Source organism: Staurois parvus, unplaced genomic scaffold (assembly GCF_062004578.1).
Source record: "Staurois parvus isolate SC_StPar_1 unplaced genomic scaffold, SC_StPar_1.0 ptg000048l, whole genome shotgun sequence".
NCBI lineage: Eukaryota > Metazoa > Chordata > Amphibia > Anura > Ranidae > Staurois > Staurois parvus.
This window is the reverse complement of record NW_028317844.1, coordinates 2116228-2137141: the sequence shown is the minus strand read 5'-3', so window position 1 is coordinate 2137141 and position 20914 is coordinate 2116228. Positions and strand designations below refer to the sequence as shown.

At 46.2% G+C, this 20914-nt stretch overlaps 1 protein-coding gene across 2 annotated transcripts in view; it reads right to left on the bottom strand.

The window, feature by feature from the left end:
* CDK19 (cyclin dependent kinase 19) overlaps positions 1–20914 on the bottom strand; it is a 287493-nt gene that overhangs the window by 124712 nt on the left and 141867 nt on the right. The gene's annotated exons all lie outside the window — the stretch shown is intronic.

Here is a 20914-nt window from a genome sequence, read left to right as displayed (position 1 = left end):
ACCAATGATGGGGCACTATTCCTCCCACTGGCACCAATGATGGGGCACTATTCCTCCCACTGGCACCAATGTTGGGGCACTATTCCTCCCACTGACACCAATGATGGGGCACTATTCCTCCCACTGACACCAATGTTGGGGCACTATTCCTCCCACTGGCACCAATGATGGGGCACTATTCCTCCCACTGACACCAATGTTGGGGCACTATTCCTCCCACTGACACCAATGTTTGGGCACTATTCCTCCCACTGACACCAGTGATGGGACACTTTTCCTCCCACTGACACCAGTGATGGGACACTATTCCTCCCACTGACACCAGCGATGGGGCACTATTCCCCCCACTGACACCAGTGATGGGGCACTATTCCCCCCACTGACACCAGTGATGGGGCACTATTCCTCCCACTGACACCAATGATGGGGCACTATTCCTCCCACTGACACCAATGATGGGGCACTATTCCTCCCCCTAACACCAATGTTGGGGCACTATTCCTCCCACTGACACCAATGATGGGGCACTATTCCCCCCACTGACACCAATGATGGGGCACTATTCCCCCCACTGACACCAATGATGGGGCACTATTCCCCCCACTGACACCAATGATGGGGCACTATTCCCCCCACTGACACCAATGATGGGGCACTATTCCCCCCACTGACACCAATGATGGGGCACTATTCCCCCCACTGACACCAATGATGGGGCACTATTCCTCCCACTGATACCAATGATGGGGCACTATTCCTCCCACTGATACCAATGATGGGGCACTATTCCTACCACTGATACCAATGATGGGGCACTTATATAAAAATACACAGCAAAACAATCCCAATACAATATCCCAGAAAAGTTATCCACCTCCACCCTTGAAGGCCAAGCAAACAAAAATGATAAAAAAACTTTTCTTTTTTTGCCCAAATAATAAATATATCCACCTATCCCACCATACGAAAAGTGTCCAAAATATCAAAATAGTGTCCAAAATGTCTCAATTATCAAAATAAATCTCCACACATGTAAGCCATTAAATTCTTTCTTCTTCAACCTTGCAAATCCTGATGACAATAAACCTCGAAAGAAAAAAACTTAACATAGTGTCATACCTTTTAAATAATAAAACACACGTGCCACTCTCTGTGCAACATGCAAAATCTATATACACGTGTATACTCTATAAGTGAGTATCTATATACATGCAAAAATATATCAATGAAGGACACTCACATAAAGTGTCAGCTGCAAAAATAAGTGAAACTAAAAAATGTCACTCCAAAAGATGTGTATCACCACACGCTGTATACATAAGTGTACACCTTAGACCCAAACCAGCAATCTCCACCTCATGTGCTGATGGATAATTACCCTATGTAGGAAATGATAGGGCATCACACCACTCTGGGTTACTATCTCATCATTCAGATTTCAGGCTTCCTCCAATCTTAGGGTTATTCCTCCATTTCCCTCATGAGAAAATTCACAATTACCGATAGTAGATAAAACACAGTCTTCCTTTATTTGGCAACTTACATTAAAATATGGGTGAAGCAGCTCCTCCTCACAGGGATACAGATACAGACAAGTTTAGGGAAACATTGGCCGCATGTTCCCACTTCCAAGATGGCCGCGATTGCACTTCCGGTCAGCGTCGATACGTCTGACGTCACGTGTCTGACGCCACGTGAGGGACACGTGACGTCAGACGTATCGACGCTGACCGGAAGTGCGATCGTGGCCATCTTGGAAGTGGGAACATGCGGCCAATGTTTCCCTAAACTTGTCTGTATCTGTATCCCTGTGAGGAGGAGCTGCTTCACCCATATTTTAATGTAAGTTGCCAAATAAAGGAAGACTGTGTTTTATCTACTATCGGTAATTGTGAATTTTCTCATGAGGGAAATGGAGGAATAACCCTAAGATTGGAGGAAGCCTGAAATCTGAATGATGAGATAGTAACCCAGAGTGGTGTGATGCCCTATCATTTCCTACATAGGGTAATTATCCATCAGCACATGAGGTGGAGATTGCTGGTTTGGGTCTAAGGTGTACACTTATGTATACAGCGTGTGGTGATACACATCTTTTGGAGTGACATTTTTTAGTTTCACTTATTTTTGCAGCTGACACTTTATGTGAGTGTCCTTCATTGATATATTTTTGCATGTATATAGATACTCACTTATAGAGTATACACGTGTATATAGATTTTGCATGTTGCACAGAGAGTGGCACGTGTGTTTTATTATTTAAAAGGTATGACACTATGTTAAGTTTTTTTCTTTCGAGGTTTATTGTCATCAGGATTTGCAAGGTTGAAGAAGAAAGAATTTAATGGCTTACATGTGTGGAGATTTATTTTGATAATTGAGACATTTTGGACACTATTTTGATATTTTGGACACTTTTCGTATGGTGGGATAGGTGGATATATTTATTATTTGGGCAAAAAAAGAAAAGTTTTATAATTTCTGAATGATGGGGCACTATTCCTCCCATTGACATCAGTGATGGGACACTATTCCTCCCACTGACACCAATGACGTGGCACTACTCCTCCCACTGCAAAATTACAGTTATGGAGTAGCAACGAAATAAATTTTATGGTTGGGGGTCGCCACAACATGAGGAACTGTATTAAGGGGTCGCGGCATTAGAAAGGTTGAGAACCACTGCTTTAGATTGTAAAGCACTGAGCAAACTGTTAGCGCTATAGAAATCCTGTGTAATAATAATAATAATAATAATAGGAGCAAAGTCCAAATCCAGTCTGCTGTTCTTCCTGTCCCACCAGTCGCATTTTAAAAAGTGTCTTCAACTCAGTCAAATGGGACATGTTTCCTTTTTCTATTTGTCTGTCCCCTTGTAGTGGGTGGTCCTGAATGCTGCAGAGTACTGCAATCATATACAAATGTGTACCGTCACATGCATTTTCTTTTTATACACCTGTGGCCCTGAAGGTGATCGGAACAGCTGAATCCAATGATTTGGAGGAGTGTCCCAATACTTCTCGCAATATAGTGTAGATATATGTGTGTATGTATATATATATATATATATATATATATATATATAATGTATATATGAAAAAATGTGCAACATGCTTAAAATAATTTAAAGCACACATTCACTACATTCTGTTGTACTTATGGGTTATTGAAAAGTGTATATGTGTAAATGAATGTACATTCATCACTGACTTTTTTTTAACTACACACTGTGTGTACACACTGGAGCACTACTTCAGTGCAATAACTTCAAAATTACTTCAAAGGAAACCTGTACAAAAGAAAATATGGTGGCTGCCATGACTAACCTTCTTTTGAAAATGTGAGATGTCTGGTTATCTCCAGCTTTCATACTATAGGAGTCAGTGACCCTGAACAAACACACTATAAGTAAAGTTAGATTACCTGATCTGTATACCTATTCCAAGTCAGTAATAGCACTGAAGACAAAAGATTGGCATGACAGTACCAGAACTAGTACTTTAAAGACAGGTCTGCAGTGGCAGCCCACATATTTCTTTCAGTTAAAGTGTAACTAAAGACAAAGCTTTTTTTGGTTTTGGAAAGTGTGGAGATGGAGTATGTAACAGAACCGGACCCCGACTGCACTAGGGTATTTCCGTTTCCCTGTCCGAACACAGATCCATGGACCCACCGCTGACCATACGAGACTAGACAAGACCAGTCTTGAAATAAATCAGGAAATAGACTACTTTATTTTAACACAGACACAAGATATCAACATTCAAGGGAACAACCCACCTCCCTGCATATGGACACAGGGTGTGGCAAACTAAATCTAGCAACCAGAGACACATCAGCAGACACCCCCCACCAAGCCAATACACAAACACATATATCCCATAATAGTTTGCTCCCAAGCAAGACACACAATAGAACAATGGGATGCACCACATGGCAGTAAACAATGAACAACCCCCACACCCCACCTATACAGTTGTGGCCAAAATTATTCAACCCCCACTGAAATTGAGTGTTTTGGCCAGTTTGACATTGCTTTTGATCATTCAGTCATCTTGCTTACATTTACATTAAAGAGGCACTTGTAGGTCAGACAAATATAACATAACAGTTATAATGAAATAACCACAAATGTCTTTTCTGTGCTCACAGCATTATCAGTTTTATTCAACCCCCAAGTGACATTCAATCTTAGTACTTAGTACAGCATCCTTTTACAGTTATAACAGCTTTTAAACGTGAAGCATAGCTTGACACAAGTGTCTTGCAGCGATCTACGGGTATCTTCGCCCATTCTTCATGGGCAAAGGCCTCCAGTTCAGTCACATTCTTAGGCTTGCGCACTGCAACTGCTTTCTTTAAGTCCCACCAGAGGTTCTCAATCGGATTTAAGTCTGGTGACTGCGATGGCCACTCCAAAATGTTCCAGCCTTTCCTCTGCAACCATGCTCTAGTGGACTTGGAGGTATGCTTGGGATCATTGTCCTGTTGAAAGGTCCAACGTCTCCCAAGCCTCAGGTGTGTGACGGACTGCATCACGTTTCCATCCAATATCTCCTGGTACTGAAGAGAATTCATGGTACCTTGCACACGCTGAAGCTTCCCTGTACCTGCAGAAGCAAAACAGCCCCAAAGCATGATTGACCCTCCACCATGCTTCACAGTAGGCAAGGTGTTCTTTTCATCATAGGCCTTGTTCTTCCTCCTCCAAACATAGCGTTGATCCATGGGCCCAAACAGTTCTAATTTTGTTTCATCAGTCCACAGAACACTATCCCACAACTTTTGTGGTTTGTCCACATGGCTTTTGGCATACTGCAGTCGACTCTTCTTATTCTTTGGAGACAGCAAGGGGGTACGCCTGGGAGTTCTGGCACGGAGGCCTTCATTACGCAGTGTGCGTCTTATTGTCTGGGCTGAAACTTCTGTACCCACATCTGACAAATCTTTTCTCAGTTCCTCAGCAGTCACACGGGGACTTCTCTCCACTCTACGCTTCAGGTAGCGCACAGCAGTCGAAGTCAGCATCTTCTTTCTGCCACGACCAGGTAGCGTTTCAACAGTGCCCTTTGCCTTGAATTTGCGAATGATGCTTCCTAAGGTGTCTCTTGGTATGTTTAACATCTTTGCAATCTTCTTATAGCCATTGCCCTTCCTGTGAAGAGAAATCACCTCTTCTCTTGTCTTCCTGGACCATTCTCTTGCCTTCACCATGTTTGTAACCACACCAGTAAATGTCTAGAAGGAGCTGAGTATCACAGTCATTTTAAAGCTGCCTAATTGGTGCTTATTATGCTTGATTGCTGCTCGGTGACATCCACAGGTGTTTTCAATACCTGATGGAAAGCACCTGTATGAACCTCTGTTCTTCAGAGTGGTAGTCTTTAAGGGGTTGAATAATTGTGGCAATGAAGAAACCACATAAGAACCATTTACTACTGTATTACATAAACAATTGATGTCATTTTAGTTGCATTTGGGTAGTTACAACGTCCTTGTAGGATTTGATTCTGAATACAATTCCAAATGTACACTATAGTCCCTAAACCCCTTTACAGCATTGGGGGTTGAATAATTTTGGCCACAACTGTACATGTCTACACAATATCAGGACATTCCACCCTGTACCCCTAACAGGTACAGGGTGACTTACACATAGGAGGGATATGGGGAGCTAAGACAGGGGTCTTCCCACCCCTCAAAAGTGAGCTGTGTTCCATGGGCCCCCCACACAGTCACTCCTGTCACATATCTCCCCTTTCGGCAGGAGACTAACGCAGGAGTAAACCCCAGATGGGTGGACTCCGAAGTTAGGCTGTGCTTCCATCCCCCCAATGCCAGCACCCAGAAAGTACCCCAAACAAATTGTCCCACACAAAGCATTACTCACCCAGCCAACCTCTGCCTCTCTCGTAGAACATACCCGCCGCTGGGGAGAAGTACGGGTTGGTCCTTCTCCCTGAAGTCCTCTCAGCCGCTGGAGAGAACACAGGGTGGCTGGGCCGACTCCATCGTGCTGTAGGGGATCAGGGCCAACTGCCCAGGATCCCTGGGGTATCCAGGTGGTGACTATAGTTGCTAGGCAAAGGCCAGCAGCACTTTGTCCTGTTGCCAGCACTTCTGCTGGGGACCCCACATCTGCTCCGGCTAACCGTAGGGGAGGGAGACTGGTTTCCTCCACTCCCAGACTGTGGATCTGCTGCTGGGATGGCATTCCTCTGTCACTGTCCCCCTGGTGCACAAATCCTGACTTGGGAGGCAAGACAGTTTCCTCCACTCTGGCTGACTGTGGGGGAGGGAGGACAACAACCTCCTCTCCCTTCTCCCCCTGGGCCTCTGAAACTACCACAGGTGTGGGGCTGAGGTCCTGGACCCTCTGTCCGGTTGTCAGCGCTTCAGCTGGAGAAGTTTCTTTTTCTTCTACCTCCAAAGATGCTGCTGGCATGAAATCCCAAGGTCCCGGTCAGTGGTGTAGTAGAAAGGTCATCCGCCTCTTCTATCCGGGAGACTGAAGCTGTTGGTACTGGGTAGAGCTCAGCAATGTTTGGCCCTGTTGCCAGCTCTTCTGCTGGAGGCTCGCCGGCTGGTTCCTCTTCAGTAGAAAAGTCAATCAAATCCCAAATCTCTGGAACTGGTGTCTGGGGATAGGTATTCACCATCTCCTGTCCGTGGAACCCAGAAGGTGTTACCAGTGCTGGGCAGAGTTCAGTAATGGTAGGCCCTGTTGCCAGCACTTCTGCTGGCGGCACACCGGCTGGTTCCTCCTCAGCAGAAAAGTTAATCAAATCCCCAATCTCTGGAACTTGTGTCTGGGAATCGGGGTTCACCATCTCCTATCCATGGAACCCAAAAGATGTTACCAGTGCTGGGCAGAGGCTAGCAGAGCTCTGCCCTTTTGTCAGCATTTCAGGTTTGGGGACCGTAATATCTGGAATTTCCACTGCCGATTCTTGGGCATGCTGCTGGACATGTTTTAGCAGTTGCCTGTATGCCCTTTCCAGATGCTGTTCTTTCATCAGCAGGTATTTCAGATCTGGTTCAAACTCTGAGACCCCTGTGAGACTGAACATAGCCTCTCTGTCTTCTTGCAGGTCCTCAAGGATAGGTTCTCCTTCATCGCCAAACACAAAAAGATCTGTAAGGCTCTTCCACAGCAATCCAGGGCCACCAAAGTCATATCCCTCTGGAGAGCATTCTGTTGTCACCCCTAAATATTTCTGCTCTGCATACCATTGCAGAGCCTGATATCTGTTGTTCAGCTCTATCTCCTACTGGACCAGCCTGTCCAACTCAGTCACTCATGACTCCTGGGGTCGCTCTTCCAGGAATGGCATCCGTAACATCCGATGGTCCCTGGCCCGTTCCCCTGGGGTTGGATAGCATTTGCCCTTGTACATACCAGCAACCTGGAGGGCTCTACTCCACAGCAGCACCCGAATCCACTGCCTGAGCTCCAGGTACTCATCCGCAGACACAGTACTGGGGTATGCTGCAAGAATGATCCGCAGCAGCCCCAGGAACTCTAATGCCAGGTCCACTGGGGTGACCGACGTCTACTTTCCTCATCTTGAATCCCGGTGGTGGTTTGGACGTGTTCACAGCTTGAGCAATGAACAACCCCCACACCCTACCTATACATGTCTACACAATATCAGGACACCCCTAACAGGCACAGGGTGACTTACACATAGGAGGGATATGGGGAGCTGAGACAGGGTTCTCCCCACCCCTCCAAAGTGAGCTGTGTTCCATGGGCCCCCCACCCAAAGTCACTCCCGTCACAGATTAGCTATTAGGTTTTTATTGCTGTCTGTGGCCATATTAGGGAGATCCACCCTCTCTATTTGTCCTATTTACCATTCTCATTGAAATGAAAAGAAAATCCAAAATTCTGGGTGTCCCCAAAAACGTAATAGAGGGGAAATCTTCAAATGGAGACACTAGTTCTCGTGACCTGGGGGCCCCCAAGGGATTCCCTTAACCACTTGCCGACCGCAGATAGCCGAATGATGGTTTAACCATGGCTGGCCAATTCTGGGAGGGCGTCATATCACGTCTTCCCAGAACGCGCCCTCCCAGGGACACAGCTGATCACGTGATGTGGTAAAAGGCAAATCACAGCGGCCTTTTACCACGTGATCAGCCGTGTCCAATTACACAGCAGCTTACCGGTAAATGCAGTTGCCGATTATCAGCTGTACTTTCCTCACGCTGATAACCGGCAATTGTCAGAGGACGGATCGGCTCTGATCATCAGGGCACTGATGATCAGAGCCCTGATGATCAGTGCCCAGCAGTGCCGCCCATCTGTGCCCAGCAGTGCCACCCACCTGTGCCCAGCAGTGCCACCCAGCAGTGCAGCCAGTCAGTGCCACCCATCAGTACCGCCTATCAGTGCTGCCTATCAATGCCCATCATTGTTGTATATCAGTGCCAGCTCATCAGTGCCACCTATCAGTGCCCATCAGTGCTGCCTATCAGTGCCCATCATTGTTGCATATCAGTGCCAGCTCATCAGTGCCACCACATCAGTGCCGCCTATCAGTGCAGCCTCATCAACGCACATCAGTGAAGGAGAAAAATTACCTGTTTTTCAAAATTTTATAATAGAAATAAAGAAAACATTTTTTTTTATTTTTGCTCTTTTTTTTGTTTATAATGCAAAAAATAAAACACCCAGCGGCGAGTACATACCATCAAAAGAAAGCTTTATTTGTGTGAAAAAAAATGATACAAATTTCATATGGGTACAGTGTTGCATGACCGCGCAATTGTCACTCACAGTGCGACAGCGCTGAAAGCTGAAAATTGGCCTGGGCACGAAGGGGGGTATAAGTGCCTGGTAGGCAAGTGGTTAATTAGCAGGTATCTCCTCTCACTTCCTGTTTGGGTATGGGACAGGAAGTGAAAGTAAATCTTCCCAATGGGACACAGATGGCAAAAAAAAAAAACTGACGGGATTATAATCCTCCCTTATTCTATCCAAAATGAAAAATAAGTTTTGCCTATAGTTCTACTTTAAGGTTTTCTTCATGAGCCCCATCAAGTGGTCATAATTCCAATATTATATCCTTATGCTACAGCAAATACCACTGCATTCAGCTTTAAGCCAAACACCCTGGCAAAGTTTCATATTATAAATATCTGAGGTAAGAAATTAAAAAGCAGCTTTGTACAATCACAATCAGCTAACACAATGGCTGAGAAGGTGTGGGATTTCTATAATTAACAAACTGCATTCCACCTAACATTAAACCATCAATGATGGGAGGCATTAAGCTTTAAATTGTTGTAAAAGCAGTTTTTTTTGGGTTTTTTTTTACCTTAATGCATCCTCTGCATTAAGGTAAAAAGCCTTCTGTGACCAGCTCCCCCCCATTCTGTATACTTACTTACCTGAGCCTGATCTTGATCCAGCACTGTGCCCGAAACAGCATTTCTGCTCTCCCTCTCCCTCACCACAGCATCGTGAGCCATTGGCTCCTGTTACTGTCAATCACAGCCTATGAGGATAGAGTGGGAGTGGGGCCAAGCCGCACTGTGTGTGCCAATATGTCGGGATCAAGCCCACATGAGTGCCCCATAGCAAGTGGCTTGCTATGGGACCACTTGAAAGGCAGGAGAAGTCAGGAGCATCGGGTGAAGTGAGGAGGATCGGGGATGCTCTGTGCAAAAACATTGCACAGAGCAGGTAAGTATGTATGTTTGTTATTTTTAAAAAACACTTTTGATCACAGTCACTTTAAATCTACTACATGAAATATAGTTAATTTGCCATTTTGCTCATGAATCATTCAACAGTCTTTCCAACCATCCCAGATTTATTAACTTTTCTGACTTTCCCATTCCAGTAGAGGAGAACAAATTTTATCCCTACAGTTTACACCATTATTTGCTTCTAAACATATCCACAAATTGATAGCTGCCATCTTGCCCTTCTGAAATCTACAACATTAGAAAATGATCAGAGAAACTGCAGTGGACAAAAAATCCTTGGGCAACGAACAATTGCCTCTTGTTACTTCATAAGCAATTGTCGATTGACTAACAAGCTAGTATTGTGGCCAACCTTTTAAAATATATATGCAGCAGCACTAACTTATAGGTGCATCTGTACCTATAGTTTTCTCTTAGTACCCCTACAAAGTGCCACAAACACCTGTTGAGCCTACCAGTGAAATCCACCTAATGCAGCTTCCTGTGATGGGGTGGCAACGATGCTGCACTACTGCTGTTGAGTTTCCACTCTTACTTAGCTTGTCCATATAGAGATAAGGTGAGATGATGAATTACAGCTATATAACTATATGTGATAGTCATACCATAACATGCCTGATAGTTGGTCTTTTAAAGTAAAAATCCACCATAGAGGAGATAAGGTTAGGAACCCATCTATAAGCACTAGAAAAGTGTGCAAAATAACAGAAGATAAAACCATCTTCCAAAGAACCAGATTCCACAAAGACATCTAGAATTGCAATATCCCACATAGGGAAAAAGTACAGTGGCGTCAAAGGGTGACCTGTCTGTGGTCCCTCAATGGAGGTACAGAATTCATTAGGATAGGTGCTTCCTTATAAGGAGGAAGGAGACACACTTGCTAGAAAGATTCTCACTGTTTAAGAGGGGAACTGCAGATGCAGTGATCCAAAAACTGTCTGTCAAACGAAATTCAAGGAGTGTGTGAAAAGATGCATCTAGAAAGAGAATGCTCTCAGGCTGCATAAAGTGATAGGCACCCCTGTTACCAGTGTAAATTTTGTTCATTATAAATACACTCACCAGCCACTTTACTGTATTAGGTACACCTGTTCAATTGGTTAATAACACATATTGCTAATCAGCCAATCACATGGCAGCAACTGAATGCATTTAGGCATTAAGGCTAGGTTCACATATGTGCGGGTGGTGCCGCTGCAGATCTGCACAAAAATCTGTGCAGCCGTGTGACGGAAGCAAAGGCGGGACAGAACACACAAAGAAGATGGTAAACACACAAAGCTTTATTGAACTATGGAAGGCACTTAATCAGTGTAGGAAGGTAGCATCCGGGTACCCAAAAAAAGGGAGAAGAAGTGGGAGGAGTCCAAACAGTTATAATCCTGCCCACGCTAGGGCAATTCGGGTAGCGATGGCCCGAGCACTCAGGAGGTCAGTCCAGGTAGCTATGATACTGCAGACACGCAATAGGCAGTCCGACGAAGTATTAGTCCCGGAACACAATAGGGGCAGTTCAGGCAGCAATAATCCGGGCACACAATAGGGGCAGTTCAGGCAAGGATAATCTGGGCACACAATAGGGGCAGTTCAGGCAAGGGTAATCTGGGCACACAATAGGGGTAGTTCAGGGCACTCCGCAACATGCGGCTTGTAGGGACACTCACGGCAGGCGGCTCCCAGGGACACTCACGATAGGCGGCTTGCAGACACTCAGCAGCAGGAAGCTTCCAAGGGACACAGCGATCAGCAGACAGGAACCCTCACGGTGCTCAGCTTTCTAGGGACACAGCAGTCAGCAGGCAGGGGCAGCTACCCAGGGACACAGCGATCAGCAGACAGGGACCCTCACGGTGCTCACCCTTCTAGGGACACATCGGTCAGCAGGCAGGGGGCAGCTTCCCAGGGACACAGCGATCAGCAGACAGGGACCCTCACGGTGCTCACCCTCTAGGGACACAGCGGTCAGCAGGCAGGGGCAGCTTCCCAGGGACACAGCGATCAGCAGACAGGGACCCTCACGGTGCTCACCCTTCTAGGGACACAGTGGTCAGCAGGCAGGGGCAGCTCCCCAGGGACACAGCGATCAGCAGACAGGGACCCTCAGCGGGGTCTGGGCTGTGGGGTCTGCCCTCAGCTCAGACCCCACACAGCCGTTCTCTTCTCGAGCAGGGGACCAAAGGCTTGCAGGGACTCTCAGGGTCTTGACTGTGGGGTCTGGCCTCAGCTCAGACCTCGCACGGCACCCTGTCCCGAGCGGGGGACGAACACACGGGCTGGGTCAAGCTCCAGCCTTCTTAAACTGGAGCAGGACGCTTCCTGGTTGCCCCAGCAATGGCCAGCTCAGCGTCGGGTTGCCGGGGCAACGAGGTACGCCCCCCTCACTCAGGGAGCGTGGCCTTCGTCTCCGGTGGGCGCAGAATGCGAGAAGCCTTGTGCCCATGCTGCGCCGCCGGGGAGGTGCGTGTGTGACTATCTCAGCGTCAGACCACAGCCCTTCTCACCAAACTCGTGACCGAAGGACTAGCCAATCTAAAACCACGCTGTCACGTGTGTAACAATGCCACACCCAGCTTCACCCTGCACAAAGATTTTCCGGCTAATGGACCACAATCTGTGTGCCGGCAGCCTGGGAGCGATTGTTACTGGGTCAGGTTAATTACGCAATTAACCCTTCACACTTCCACCACATCCTTTTTGTACAGAGAGAGGAAACTCGGCAATATCAGCAATAACACTATGATGTTTGAATAATCCTCGGTATACCACTGTCACCGTAGGCAGAGATATGCCGAAGTTTAAAACACACACACAGTAGCGCTTTTCAGAGGCAGGGATTCTTAGTTCGCATTAAAGAGCTTTAGAAACAATTCAACACTTTCAGAAAGTAAGATTTATTACTAAAAGGTCAAAAGGGAGCAATAAAAATATTTACAGAAAAAGATGTAGCCAATATATATATAAATATACAGAAAACAATAGCACAGCAAAGACTTGCCGTCCGCCTTGGGTTAAGCAGATCAGGTTTCAGAGCCAAAAGGGTCTTATCTCCCAAAGTTAGTTCCGATATTAAAAAGGGAGATTCTTCAACTTTTTTCATCTCAGCTCAGCTTTTTCTAGGAACTCCACGGGGTGTCTCCCTGAAGCATAGAACCAATCGTCTCATTTGGAGAGGGGGTTGTGTAGGCGGGGAGCTCAGGCTTTGACCAAAGCCTTCACAAATTATACTATGACCAATATCTTTTCCCTAGGTACAAATAACATTCTATCCACGAGTAGATTAATACCCAGAATCATCTGCTGAACGGTTAGATATGAAATATCTGCTTGAATGGTTAAGGAGATATAATTTTCTGCTCTCCTGTGTATGTCAGATAGGGGGTGTAATGTATCAGGCAATTTGTATTAGAGTGAGCCATTCGAATATGTGCTCCATGTTTGTGTAATTATTTCCTATTTGAGGATATAAAATTATATGGAAAAGTGAGTTTTTAAATGTAAGTCTGTTTTTACGACTACGTGGAATGTCTGTGAACTTAGTGAAGGACTTGGTTTATGGTTTTACGATATCCCAGATTGCGAAGCTAACAGGCATCTAACACAGCTTGGCTGGGGGTTTTATAGCCATGGAGCTCTCCCACTGGGGCCTGTTGCCTTTTGAATTCTGCATCAAACAGACTACGTCACTCAACAGAGAGGGAGGGGGGATATCGGAGGAATCTGATTTGGGAGAGAGAGATACAAAATGGAGGGGTTTGGATCAAAATGGATGATCGCGTCCATCTCTGTGTGCATGATTGCTACAGTGCAGAGACATCCCGGCGGCCTCGCAGAGGAGAGGTGCACCACAAGGGGCGTTTCCTCCCGTCCTGCACAGTCTTTGAAGTAGGCTGCGGCAGGACGCGAGGAATCTGCAAGGGGGAGGGAGGAATTGATTAAAGGGAGAGGGAGCAGAGAGACAGCAGGCAAGGGGGGAGGGGGGTGGACCTTGACAAGCCTCACCACCCACACAGAAGAATGCGGACCCACGGGCGGGTGCCATTAATTCTAATGGAACGCCGCCTGCACTGGAAATCGCAACCGTTCTGGGAACCGAGGTTCCCGTGTGGGCTGCTGTTTCCAGAGAAGTGCAGGGGCTTCTTCACTTTGTGTCTCGGGGTATGGGAGTCCATTCAAACTAATGGGCTCTCCTGCCCGCGCAAAACGCGGCCTCCACGGCCGCATATATGTAAACCAGGGCTTAGACGTGGTGAAGATGATTTGCTGAATTTCAAACCAAGCATCAGAATGGGGAAGAAAGGGAACTGATAAAGGGGATACCAGCCTAAGTATTTCAAAAACTGCTGATCTACAGGGATTTTCACTCACAACTGTCTCTATGGTCTTTCTGAAAAAGAGAAAATATCCAGTGAGCAGTTGTGTGGAAGAAAATACCTTGTTGATGTTAGAGTAGAATGGGCAGACTGGTTGCTTCAACATTAAGATGGTAGGATTAGAATTTGGTGTAAACAACATAAACGCATGGATCCATCCTGCCTTGTATTAATGGTTCAGGCTGGTGGTGGTAGTGTAATGGTGTGGGGGATATTTTCTTGGCAATAGCAAGGTGTACCTAATAAAGTGGCCAGTGAGTGTATTTTCATCATAATTTTCGTCAGCCGCATGTTTTCAGCGACAAAGATTAAACGAAAACCAATTTCAAATTGATGAAAACTAAAATCAAGCAAAGGTAGTGGGGCATATGGGAGAAAAGTACCGTAGGCACATAGGCCAACTAGTGGAATCTATTTTCTATCTTAGGAGAATAGCAAAGGATAAAGAGAACGCAAGAAGGAGAACTTCATGGAGAAGAGTTCCTTGATTGTTCCATGGATTCCCTGAAGAGCTGAATGGGAAAGATATAATACATTCAAGAAGAGAAGACAATAGATGCATTTTTTATTTTTATTTTTTTTAAGGAATGGCAGGAAGTAAGGGCAATGGCTTTTTTTAGTGAAGATGTCCATAGGACCTGGCAGAGATGTGCAGCATGTCTGTGCCTGTGCAGAATCATTTGAAGCCCCCTGAACATGCAGAGAATGCATTAGGTCTCTGCACATGCACAAGAGGTTTTACGCGATTCCACACATAGACATACCCCACCTGGCTCTGCCAAGTACTTTAGACCTGGCAAAGACACGGAGTGTCTGCGCATGCTTGAGATGTCAGAAGAAAATAGTGACGCCACAGCACAGCATCAAGGAGGAACATTTGGCTGTAAGGAGGACAGCACTGGACTTCATGGACTAGCAAGTATGTATTTTTTATTTAAATACAGGAAGCATTACCAGGGAAGAAAACAAAAATAGCTAGGCAGGGCTGACTTTCCTCTTTAAGAAGAAACCTGAACAAAAAAACTGCTAGGATACCACCAATAAAAGACTCAACGGAACAAAAGACAGCTTCCTACTTAAAAAATGTGAATATGAACCTTTTAGCAATGGACTGAGAAGCAGAGACATAGGATTTGCATCCTTATGTCTGCCACTTGAATAGGTGATAGACCATGATCGTCTACATAGTACTGCTGTAGTAGTAGATAGAATAGAGTTGTTCCATACCTTCTTCAGACCTTTTGCGCTGAGGTAGGAGTATGCTCCAACTATCAAAGATATCAGGAATTATATTGTCAAGAACAGTACCAAAGAGATGTTTACCCTTCAAGGGTGTGTAAATTAAACATTCCTTTAGGGCTGGGGTAAGCAACCCATCGATAAAGGTCTACCCGTAGACCATGGGCGGGTGACAGGTAGATCACAAAGATGTCCCTGCATTGTCGACCCTGTGCTCTCCCCTATAGTTGCAGAGCGGCACAGGTGCACACTCAGCCAATTGTAGGCTGCAGAGACAGCCCCCACCCTTTGCATATATGCACCCGTGAGCCGGGGAAAGCCCCTAAAATACCAGACCTCTAGCAGTGTGTAGTGCGCTTTTGTCCACACTCCCTCCTCTCAAAAACCACGGAAGATGCAGCTTCTGTGAGCCACTCTGCAGAAAGAAAGAACTTCTGTGCCCTCCTGAAACCCCAGCCCTGCTGACCCTCTAGTACTGTACCCTCCTGACCTCCCTGCACCATGCCCTCCTGACCTCCAAGCACTGTGCCCTCCTGACCTCCCTGCACCATGCCTTCTTGACCTCCCAGTACCATACCCTCCTGACCTCCCTGCACCATGCCCTCCCGACCTCCCAGTTCCATGACCTTCACACTTCCCAGTTCCGTGCCCCCCTGACCACCTTGCACCCCCCTGACCTCCCAGTATTGTTCCCTCCTGACCTCTCTCAGCCCCATGTCCCTCTGACCTCTCTGCACCATGCTCTCCTGACCTCCCAGTACTGTGCCCTCCTGACCTCCCTGTACCGTGCCCTACTGACCTCCCTGCACCATGCTCACCTGACCACCCTCAGCACCATGTCCTCCTGACCTCCCTGCACCATGTTCTCCTGACCTCCCAGTACTGTGCCCTTCTGACCTCCCTGCACCATGCCCTCCTGACCTCCCTGCACCATGCCCTCCTGACCTCCCTGCACCATGCCCTCCTGACCTCCCTGCACCATGCCCTCCTGACCTCCCAGTACTGCACACTCCTGACCTACCTGCAGCACTCACTGAAGCTAAATTTTAAGGTAGGTCAAGTTTATATTTCTATAGTGAAATTAGTTTTAAGATTCTTCAAGTTTTCTTCATGCTGTCTCTACCTTTTAATGGGGGCTTGCTAGTTAATTTAAAAAAAAAAAAAAAAAAAAAAAAAAAAAGGGGGCACCACACCCTGGTGATCTTTGATCATTTCTAGGTAGATCTCTCAAAGGTTGCTTACGTCTGCTTTAGGGAATCCTCAGAATAATAGGAATGAAGCTAAAGTGTCCTACGCATGTGAAAAAACATTAAAGCCTATGCCAGACACAAGCATAAATGCCAGTAAAAGACTATCACAGCTGTAATGTAGTGCTTTAAACCCTTTGACTACCAAAGTACATTTATAAACTTCCTGGTAGCCAAGGGGTTAAAAAAAGCTCATGACAGGGCTGCAGCTTTTACAAGTCTCTAACAGTGTATCATGTCACTTTTGAATTCAGAGCTGTCATTACTACAGTAGCCAGGGAAGCAGCTAATCAAGCACAAAATTCAGCCTTTGGTCAAGCAGGGTCTGGGCACCGCCACCAAAGCTGTTGCTGATCATACACTGATCTATAAAACACATGTCAAGAGGCAAGGTTGTGTGGCATATTCAAAGCCTTGGTTGAAGTTAACAAAGAGAAAAATTATCAAAGGTGTATCAAGTATGTTGGCGGAAGATAAATCTCAGTAAAATATATTGTTTGCTGATGTCCAAACCTACTGAGTGAGGCAGTATAACCCACATTTCCAAAATTATTTCTTTCCTGTGTCCCTCAATGAAAAGTAAAGAAAACACGTTTATCTACCTTATCACTCACTTCTGCCAGCTCCTCCTTCTATGCTTACCCCATCCCCTGCTCCCCTTGCACCCAGCACTCGCTTCCTTCTCTTTGATAATCCAGCCAGGGGTCCCAGCTGTGATGTCATCACACACAATGCAAGACAATCAATCCAGCATTGCAAGTGAGGTCACAGAGGGCCCACCCACAAGCCAAAGCATTGAAGAGAAGAAATGAGCATCGGCTAACAGTGGAGTGAGGTATAAGTTAAGAAGAACTCCGGGATAGGCACAAAATACACAAAACACTAAATAGTTAATACATTTGTGAAATTCCTTACCATTGAAGAACAAAGTCTAACTGAATTTTGAGGAAGACTTCATTGTAATTCAAAAGATAACAGCATCTGATCCACCAAGGAGGAGATGTAACAGCAGGGATTACATCAAATCCTCTCCTCTCAGGAAACTACACTTCACATCAACCTCTGGGAATTGCAGTTAAAGAGGAGCTCCACCCAAAAGGAGAAGTTCTGCTTTAAGTACTGTTTCTCCCCATTAAGGATTGGCACCTTTGGAGAGCGGGTACCCGAATTTGACAGGTACCTGCTCCCACTTCTGGTCCTCCCTCCCTCCCTGTAGTCTTTTGGGACACGTGACAGGTCCCAGAAGACTACAGGACCATTCACAAAGCGCAGCGCTACTCGTGCATGCGCAGTGGGTACACGGCTGTGAAGCCACAAGCTGTCACAGCCAGGTGCCCACACTGAAGATGCCGGCCTCCTGGAATACAGGACGGCCAGTGAAACGAGCTGCGGGGGGACACACCACGCGACCAAGGAACAGGTAAGTGGCTGTTTTTTAAAAGTCAGCAGCTACAGTTTTTGTAGCTGCTGACTTTTATTTTTTTGACAGGGTGAGTGGAACATTTAGCTGACAATCTTATAAATGTAAAGCATGCATGTACAAAATGCTGCTCTCTCTCCCCCTCCAGCCACAACAGCAGGTAAACTAATGGATCAGATATGGTAGCCATACTACAGGAGATTACTTGAAAAGTATCTCATGGGGTCACAGAAAAGAACACATTTATAGTACAGCAAGGAAGGCGCTGAACCTCTGACAATGTTTTTATGGCTGTTCCTGTGCCAGTGTCAGGAAAGAGGTGAAGTCTCCCTCCAGTGGGGGTCACAGAAACAGGAAGTCCCCCTCCAGTGGTGTCATGGGGAGAGGAAGTGAGGGAAAGTCTCCCTCCAGTAGTGTCACAGAAAAAGGAAGTGAGAAGTCTCCCTCCAGTGGGGTCACAGGGACAGGAAGTGAGGGGAAGTCTCCCTCCAGTGGGGTCACAGGGACAGGAAGTGAGAAGTCTCTCTCCAGTGGGGTCACAGGGACAGGAAGTGAGTGGACATCTCCCTCTGATGGGGTCACAGGGACAGGAGGTGAAAGGAAGTCTCCCACCGGTGGGGTCAAAGGGCCAGGAAGTGAAGGAAAGTCTTCCTCTAGTAGGGTCACAGGGAAAGGAAGTGAGGGGAAGTCTCCCTCTATGGGGTCACAGGGACAGGAGGTGAGGGGAAGTCTCTCTCTAGCGAGGTCACAGGAACAGGAAGTGATGGGAAGTCTCCCTCCAGTGGGGGAAGTCAGAGAAAAAGGAAGTGAAGGGAAGCCTCTCTCCAGTGGGGCCACAGGAACAGGAAGTCTCCCTCCATTGGGGTCACTGGAACAGTTAGGAAAACTTCCATTGGTGTCACAAAAACAGGAAGTCTCCCTCCAGTGGTGTCACAGGAACAGGAAGTGAGGGAAAGTCTCTCTCCAGTGGAATCACAGAAACAAGAAGTGAAGGGCCGCTGAATGCCTGCTTCTCCTCCTCTCCCTCCAACAAGCAATCAGCGGCTGCAGGAGGGGGAATGCAGAACATCCGTTGCTCTATTTGCCTCCCACCGCCCCTCACATCCAGGTGGGCAGGACCGGGGCAGCTGTCAAAGACCAGCCAATGATTGGTCTGCTTAATAAAAGTGGCAGAAACATAGCAGCCTACTCAGTCCCCATCCCATTGGCTGGCATTTAACAGCTGCTCTGGTCTCGCCCACCCCTGACATCACCACTCAGTTTTGTCAGTTAGCTTTCTCCAAGCTCTTGCAAGCCTCACCATCTGATGCAGAACGGTTTTATCTGGCTGTGAGAGGAGCGCTGAGTCTGCGGTCGGTCCTCATGTGTCCCAGCTGTATCCTCCTCCTCCAGCCAGTGCAGCCTTTTAGAGCGGCCCAGGGGGGCTGTCATTTTTAGAACCCCACCTCCATGGTGGTACAGACCGGCGGTCTCTGAGTCCTGTTCTGCCCACTACAGCAAGCAGGGATGGAAGTACATCCCTGCTTCCTGTAGATAGAACTATAGATGGGAAGTGCCAAGACCAATGGCTGAGGGAATACGAGGAATAGCAGCCACCAATATTACAAGCAGGACACCCCAGTTTGATTTGAAAATCATCTGGGTATATCAAAGCAACTACTGGGTTAACAAGAAGATGGATGACATATTCAATGAAGGTAGGAAATCAGCAACAAGGACATATAAAAGACGTTTTTGCGCAGAGTTCTGTTTTAAGCAAAAAGTGATTTTTACTGGTACCCCAGGCAAAAGTGAGCATTTAATCACTGCAGCGCAGGGGAAGCCTCACTGCAAGGGTAGTTTTTTACATTCGTGGAGTTCAGGTTTAAAGCAGTATGAAAACCAAAACCAAAAATATATTGCAGCTTACTCATTAGATGTAGTGGTTGTATTAGTTTTCTTTTTTTCAGCTTTTTCCCCTAGTGATCTGGTCAGTAATACACCTACTGTATTATACAGACACCACTCTGGATGAATGAGCACAGGGGATAGATTTGGATAAGTGCACTTACAGTCTGGAAGAGAATGTTAGAAGTACTAGCAGATTTAAATACAGTAACAAACTGAACCTGAACTCCAGCTAATGCTTTATAATCAGTTACAGCAAACAGTTTTTTATTTTCTTTTGGGATAAGGGTCTTCCATAAATAAAAGCTGATCATTTTAAGCACCCCTGTCAGTGTTATATGGTCTGTCTTATCCATGTTTTCTGTTGAAAAACAACAGACTTACTGGCTGGATTACCAGATGAAAATAGAAGAAAGGAAGCATAAAAAATGAAACAAATGCAGCCATCACATCTGAGAATTGGTAAACTGCAATATAATAAATGTTTGCTTTTGGGTTTAATACTGCTTTAAAGTGTTTTTAATATTTGTTCACAATATTTAAACATTTTAGTGTGCAGTCTGGACACAGGTTCAGTTTAAGTATTGTTTTTCGGTCATTCATTCAAATCAGTCCCTTGAGGGTTAGAGACTGATATGAATGTACAATATACAGTATACAGTATGTACAATATACAGTATATGTAAAGCGCTGCGTAAATTGACAGCGCTATATAAGTACCTAAATAAATAATAAAGTGTTGTGGTCAGAGGAGACCAAAATCCAGCTCTTTGGCATCAACTCAACTTGCCGTGTTTGGAGGAGAAGGAATGCAGTCTATGACCCCAAGAACACCATCACAACCTGTCAAACATGGTGGTGGAAACAATCTGCTTTGGGGGTGTTTTTCTGCTAAGGGGACAGGACAACTGCACCACATCAAAAGGGACGATGGACGGGGCAATGTACCATCAAATCTTGGGTGAGAACCTTCTTCCCTCAGCCAGGGCATTGAAAATGGGTTGTGGATGGGTGTTCCAGCATGACAATGA